The sequence below is a fragment of the Rhinoraja longicauda genome, chromosome 33 (genome assembly GCF_053455715.1).
Source record: "Rhinoraja longicauda isolate Sanriku21f chromosome 33, sRhiLon1.1, whole genome shotgun sequence".
NCBI classification, from domain to species: Eukaryota; Metazoa; Chordata; class Chondrichthyes; order Rajiformes; family Arhynchobatidae; genus Rhinoraja; species Rhinoraja longicauda.
The window spans coordinates 7,749,996-7,756,586 of NC_135985.1; positions in this window are offsets into that span (position 1 = coordinate 7,749,996).

The following is a 6,591-nucleotide window of genomic DNA, read 5'->3' on the forward strand; positions in this document are numbered from 1 at the left end:
AATGAAGCTTCCTCAGGCCATCTGACTGACTAATTGCACCAACTCACTTGACATCTTCACCCTGTTGTGGTTTATTGCTCCACAGGCTTCTCCCTGCCCCTGGTATTTTCTGAGGTTACCCACTTTGGTAGCAAAAACAGGAAGACAGATTCGAATGCTGAAAGGTGTTGAAAAAGATGTTGTTGTGGATCCTTTGCTGAGAAGAAGCGTGGTGGTTCAAAGAACAAATGTTATGTTGGCCTTCATAGCAAGAGCAATTGAGCAATGAGCAAGGGTGCCTTTCTGTGATGGGACAGGGGTTCGGTAAGACTGCACCTTAAGTGTTGTTATAATTTTAATCCCCTTCTTTGAGGAGTCAGGCAATCTTCTGACACGTTGGCGCAGCGGTAGGGTTGCTGCCTTACAGCGATTGCAGCGCCGGAGACCCAGGTCCGATCCCGACTACGAGGTGCTGTCTGTATGGAGTTTGTACGTTCTCCCCGTGACCGCGTGGGTTTTCTCCGAGATCTTCGGTTTCCTCCCACACTCCAAAGACGTACGTGCAGGTTTGTAGGTTAATTGGCTTGGTATAAATGTAAATTGTCCCTCATGTGTGTAGGATAGTGTTAACGTGCTGGGATCACTGGTAGGTGTGGACTCAGTGGGCTGAAGGGCCTGTGTTCGTGCTGTATCTCTAAGCTAAACGAAACAAAGCATGGCCACAGTCTATGGTGTAATATTCCCTGTAATATTCATGAAAACATTAACGAACATAACATACGAAACATTAAAAGTATATAGCTTTTTTGTTGGTTAGCATGGTCTTTACAGAGTACTACATTTACATATTAATTCTGCTGCTGCAAGTAAGAATTTCATTTTTCCGTTTTGGGATATATGACTAAAAAACACTTGACTCTTGAATGAAAATGACTCAAAGTGCTGGAGTAACTCGGCGGGTCAGGCAGCATCTCCGGAGAACATGGATAGGTGACGTTTTGGGTTGGGATCTTCCTTCAGACTGTTTTGGGTTGGAAGAAGATTTCCTGACCTGAAACATCACCTAGCTAAGTTCTCCAGGGACGCTGCCTGACCCCGCAGAGTTACTCCAGCACTTTGTGTCTTTTTTGTTGTTGTAAACCAGCATCTTCAGTTCCTTGTTTCTCAATATTTAACCCTGCCCAATTCCTCATGATCGACGTAACTAATTCTTAAGAAACACATCTGTTGTTCAGTAACCACTTGCAAACCTCCAGCTTGTGTTTTTCGAAGAAAGGCAAAGTCACAAAGGTCATGGAAAAAAAACACGAGGAAATGAGTGAATTTCCTTTTATAAACTTTGGAATTCAGAGTGGTGTGACACACTGTGTGACTGGCACATGCTGGGGTTTGATGCCATGAATGTGTAAGTGGGCCTCCTGTGGTGCTGTACGCACTGAGTCAGAGGTACACTGTTCAATGTTAAACCATGTGCAACTGGCCCTGGTATTTCCACAGAGTGCAGTACACTTTATTACACGGTATCATTGATTTTGGGTTGATATTATAGCAGCACACTGATGTAAAACGCAAAGCTCTGGAGGAACGCAGCAAGTCAGGCAGCATCCGTGGAGGGAATGAACAGAGGATATTTCGGGTCCCAAAGAAACTTTGAGGAAGGGTCGCGACACAAAATGTCACCTGATATTGCTGGTGTGCAGAGATTTGGCTTTCCTCGTGTTTCTCACCTTGTTGGAAATGTCCACGTTTACTTTAGTTTTTGTTTAGAGTTACAGGATGGAAACTTTAGTCCACCGAGTCTACACCCGACATCAATCACCCATTTACACTGGTTCTACATTAACCCACTTTCGCTTCTTCGATCTGCGCACTTGGGTCAATTTACAGAGCCCAATCCTTGATTAGCACAAGTGTCAGGGGTTATGGGTAGAAGGCAGGAGAATGGGGTTGAGAGGGAAAGATAGATCAGCCATGATTGAATGACGGAGTAGACTCGATGGGCTGAATGGCCTAATTCTGCTCCTATCACTGATGAACCTGTGGCCTTATTAATTGACAAACCTGCATGCCTTTGGGATGTGGGAGGGAACCGGAGCACGCAGTCACAAGAAGAACATGCAAACTCCAGACAGTCTAGCACCCGAGGTCAGGATCAAACCTGGATCTCTGGTACTGTGGTGCAGCAACTCTACCAAGTTTGCCACTGTGCCACAGGTGAACCTTGAGGCCAAAGTTTTTCATTCAGACTTTGAAGAAGGGTCCCGACACAAAATGTCACCTGTCCATTTCCCTCCACAGATGCTGCCTGACCTGCTGAGTTCCTCCAGCACATTCTGTTTTATCTTTGAATAAAAGGTCTGGGCTTTTACCTAGCAAGGGATGTGGAACGAGCTGCCTGAGGAGGCAGTTGAGGCAGGGACTACAGCAGCATTTAAAATACATCTGGAACAGTTGAACTTTATCCATCCCCTGTAATTATTAGCAATGTCCACCAAGTACAGGTAGTGTAAGAAAATAACTGCAGATGCTGGTGCAAATCAAAGGTATTTATTCACAAAATGCTGGAGTAACTCAGTAGGTCAGGCAGCATCTCAGGAGAGAAGGAATGGGTGACGTTTTGGGTCGAGACCCATTCCTTCTCTCCTGAGATGCTGCCTGACCTGCTGAGTTACTCCAGCATTTTGTGAATAAATGCAGAAAGTACTGTTGACTGGGTAAAAAGGTACCATTACTCCCAACTCTAACTTCTTTTTGCCAAATAGACTGTTCAGTCAGTTTACTGAGTAGTAAAGTTGGGACATTGTGTTGCAGTTGTACAGGACATTGGTGAGGCCACATTTGGAGTATTATGTCCAGTTTTGGTCACCCTGCTACAGGAAGGGTGTCATTAAGCTGGAAAGGGTGCAGGGAACACTTACGAGGACTTTCTTTGAACTTGAGGTCTTGAGCTAGAGGGAGTGGTTGGGCAGGCTAGGACTTTATCGCTTTTACAACAGGAGACTGAGAAGTGATGTTTCAGAGGTGTATAAAGCCATGAGGGGGATAGATAGGGTGGAGGCACAGTCTTTTAACCAGGTTAGTGGAATAAAAAAATCAGAGGACATAGGTTTAAGGTGAGTGGGACAACATTTAATAGGAATCTAAGGGATTCACTCAGAGGGTGGTGGGTCGATGGAACCTGTCCAGAGGATGTAGTTGAGGCTAGGTAGTTGAGTTACAACAACAACATTTAAAAGACACATGGATAGAGAAGGTCTAGATGGATGTGGGCCAAATGCAGGCCAATGGGATTAGCTTAGATGGGACATCTTGCCCGGAGGTTCTGTTTCAGCGCTGCGTGACTCTCTGACTGTGACCCAAATCATGTTAGTAAGCCTCTTCACATACATTTATTTTATGTTTAAGGATGTATAAATTATAAGAGACAGACAATGTTCTGACACCAAAGCATTCCCATAGCGTATGATTTTTGTAACATCAATGAAAACATGAATGAACATCAATTGAGAAAACTATGCAGATGGTCTTGAGATGGTTGGAAAGCGTACAGATGAGATTCATTGGAATGTTCCCAAGTCTTGCGGCCTTGAGATACAGGGAGAGGTTGAATAGGCTGGGAATTTTCCTTTGGAGTGTCGGAAGCTGAGGGGTGGCCTTGATGAGGCTTACAAGGTTATGAGGGGCATGGGTCAAGTGAATGCTCACAGCCTTTTTCCCCAGGGTATTGGATTCCAAAACTAAATGGTCTAAGGCTTAAGGTGAGATGGGAGAGATCTAAGAGGTACCTCAGGAACAACTTTTTCACTCAGAAGGTAATCCAACAAAAGCTTTTCACTGTACCTCGGTACACGTGACAATAAACCAAACTGAAATGAAATTAACTGAACTGATGTCTGGTATCACAAAATGGTGGAGTAACTCAGCAGGTCAGGCGGCATCTAGGAGAGAGGGAATGGGTGACGTTTCGGGTCAAGACCCTTCTTCAGACTGATGTCTGAAATGAGTTGCCTGAGAAAGCTTTGGAGCGGATAGACAATAGACAATAGACAATAGGTGCAGGAGTAGGCCATTCAGCCCTTCGAGCCAGCATCGCCATTCAATGCGATCATGGCTGATCACTCTCAATCAGTACCCCGTTCCTGCCTTCTCCCCATACCCCCTCACTCCGCTATCCTTAAGAGCTCTATTCAGCTCTCTCTTGAAAGCATCCAACGAACTGGCCTCCACTGCCCTCTGAGGCAGAGAATTCCACACCTTCACCACTCTCTGACTGAAAAAGTTCTTCCTCATCTCCGTTCTAAATGGCCTACCCCTTATTCTTAAACTGTGGCCCCTTGTTCTGGACTCCCCCAACATTGGGAACATGTTTCCTGCCTCTAATGTGTCCAATCCCCTAATTATCTTATATGTTTCAATAAGATCCCCCCTCATCCTTCTAAATTCCAGTATACAAGCCCAATCGCTCCAGCCTTTCAACATACGACAGTCCCGCCATTCCGGGAATTAACCTAGTGAACCTACGCTGCACGCCCTCCATAGCAAGAATATCCTTCCTCAAATTTGGATATAATTATGACTTCTAAAATACATTTGGATAGATACTGTATATGGATAGGAAGGGTTTAGAAGGCCATGGGCCAAATGCAGACAAATGGCCCAACATCCCAAACTGGTCAGTATGGACGAGGTGTGCTGAAGGGCCTATTTCTGTGCTGTATGACTCTATGTCTGAAGTATGAAGAGACCTGGAGAAAATTAATAAATAAAACTAACTTAAAAGCTCACCATCTTCATCTATTGTCGCACATCAACAAACGTCTGTAAAAACATCAAAAAAATAACTTTTGAAATATAAATATTGCAAATCTCATCCATGCATTTTAATAAATCATTAAATATTTATCGTCAATACTGGACTTCTTTGAATCTCCAAGAAATAGCAATGGGAATGAAGATATTAACCCGATGGAGACGGTGACAACATTTAGACCATTAGTTTTATATAAAATCCAAGAAACTGGTAACTGGTTATTTTAAATTGATTTTAAATGGTTGCATTTGAGCATATAGACATTTCTTGAGATAGCCTGGCCTATAGAATAGTTTGTCCAAAAAAAGAATGATTTAGTTATAACTTTGACAGGAACAGACGATAGACACAAAATGCTGGAGTAACTCAGCAGGTCAGGCAGCACCTCTGGAGAAAAGGAATAGGTAACGTTTTGAGTGGAGACCCCTCTTCGGACTGAGAGTCAGGAGCTGCGAGATGATAGCCTGGTGTTCATCTGCAGGGTCATGGTCTAGAGGAGGTGTGTGCGAGTTGGTGCCAGGGCTCAGCCCGGTTCTAGGTCAGGGCGCCAGACTAGCACGGCACCTCCCTTGTCAGCGGGTTTGACGATAATGTCGGGGTTGCTGCAGAGTGAGTGGAGGGCTGTACATTCAAGGGGGGGAGGGAGGGGGGGGGGGGGGGGAGAAGGTTAGAGTCGATAACTAAGGTCCCCTCCTTAGTCAGAAACAGGTCTAGTTGAAAAATCTGACTTCAGAAAAGGGAATAGGTTAACAGAGGAAGGCTGTTCTGCTTCAACAGGCCCTGGAATTTGAATGCTGGCCAGGCAAAGTCCTTCATTCTGTTCCAGGTCTGTAAGTGATGCCACATTGCATTGCGGACAGATGAAAACACTGAAACCAAAAATGGCATGAGGTAAAAAGAAAAAAAAGGGATTTGTTTTTGAAAGCACTTGTTAAATGAATTGACCAGGTCAGGCATTGTCGGTTACGTTAATAATGTCTTATTATGTAGTCATGGTATTTCTGCAATCATTGTGATTCATATCAACAGTTCATTGCAGATATAACTCTTTCATATGATGTGGAACTGTTGAGCAATCACCTGAATCTAGCAACAGTTTTTCTTAGAATTGGCTGGAGAAAGTTGTGTAAGACGATGGCTCAGCATTTATGATGAGTATACTGGTGGAGTGGTTTCACAGTGGAAGAAGTCTGATTTGGCTTGTGGAAGAGTAAGAAAATAACTGCAGATGCTGGTACAAATCGATGTCGTATGTTGAAAGGCTGGAGCGATTGGGCTTGTATACACTGGAATTTAGAAGGATGAGGGGGGATCTTATTGAAACATATAAGATAATTAGGGGATTGGACACATTAGAGGCAGGAAACATGTTCCCAATGTTGGGGGAGTCCAGAACAAGGGGCCACAGTTTAAGAATAAGGGGTAGGCCATTTAGAACGGAGATGAGGAAGAACTTTTTCAGTCAGAGAGTGGTGAAGGTGTGGAATTCTCTGACTCAGAAGGCAGTGGAGGCCAGTTCGTTGGATGCTTTCAAGAGAGAGCTGGATAGAGCTCTTAAGGATAGCGGAGTGAGGGGGTATGGGGAGAAGGCAGGAACGGGGTACTGATTGAGAGTGATCAGCCATGATCGCATTGAATGGCGGTGCTGGCTCGAAGGGCTGAATGGCCTACTCCTGCACCTATTGTCTATTGTCTATTGTCTATTGTCTATTGTATTCAGTCTGAAGAAGGGTCTCGACCCGAAACGTCACCCATTCCTTCTCTCCTGAGATGCTGCCTGACCTGCTGAGTTACTCCAGCAT